Raw genomic sequence first — 564 nt, 5'->3', positions numbered from 1 at the left:
GGCGGGGCCGCCGGCGGAGCCGCCAATGGGAGCGCGCGGAGCGGCGGCAGCGTGCGCGGCCCGGGATGTAAACACGGCCCCGCCCCGCCCGCCGCCGCCGCGGCTGTCAGCGCCGCCGCACCGGCCTGCCGGGATCCCCACCGCCCCGCCGGGACCCCGCCGCACCGCCCTGCTGGGCCGGTACCGCCCCGACACCCCGCACCGTGCACGGGGGTGGCCGCCGGCAGCCGCAGGCTGTCATACACCCCGCTGCACGATGTATGGCGGGGTGGAGAGGAGGCTCAGGAATGGTCTCATCGCTCCCTACAGCCCCCTGAAAGGAAGTTATAACCAAGCAGGGAACATCCTCTTCTCCCGGGTAACAAGGGACAGGTCAAGAGAACAGAGTCTTAGACTGCACTAGGGGAGGTTGGGGTTGGACATTACAGAGAATTTCTTCGCAGGAAAGGTGATTAGACATTGGAATGGACTGTCCAGGGAGGTGGTGGAGTCACCACCCCTGGAGGTGTTTAAGGAAAGACTGGATGTGGCACTTAGTGCCACAGTCTAGTTGACATGGTGGTG

Source organism: Zonotrichia albicollis, chromosome 1 (assembly GCF_047830755.1).
Source record: "Zonotrichia albicollis isolate bZonAlb1 chromosome 1, bZonAlb1.hap1, whole genome shotgun sequence".
In the NCBI taxonomy this organism is placed as follows: Eukaryota; Metazoa; Chordata; class Aves; order Passeriformes; family Passerellidae; genus Zonotrichia; species Zonotrichia albicollis.
This window is presented reverse-complemented; position numbering follows the sequence as displayed.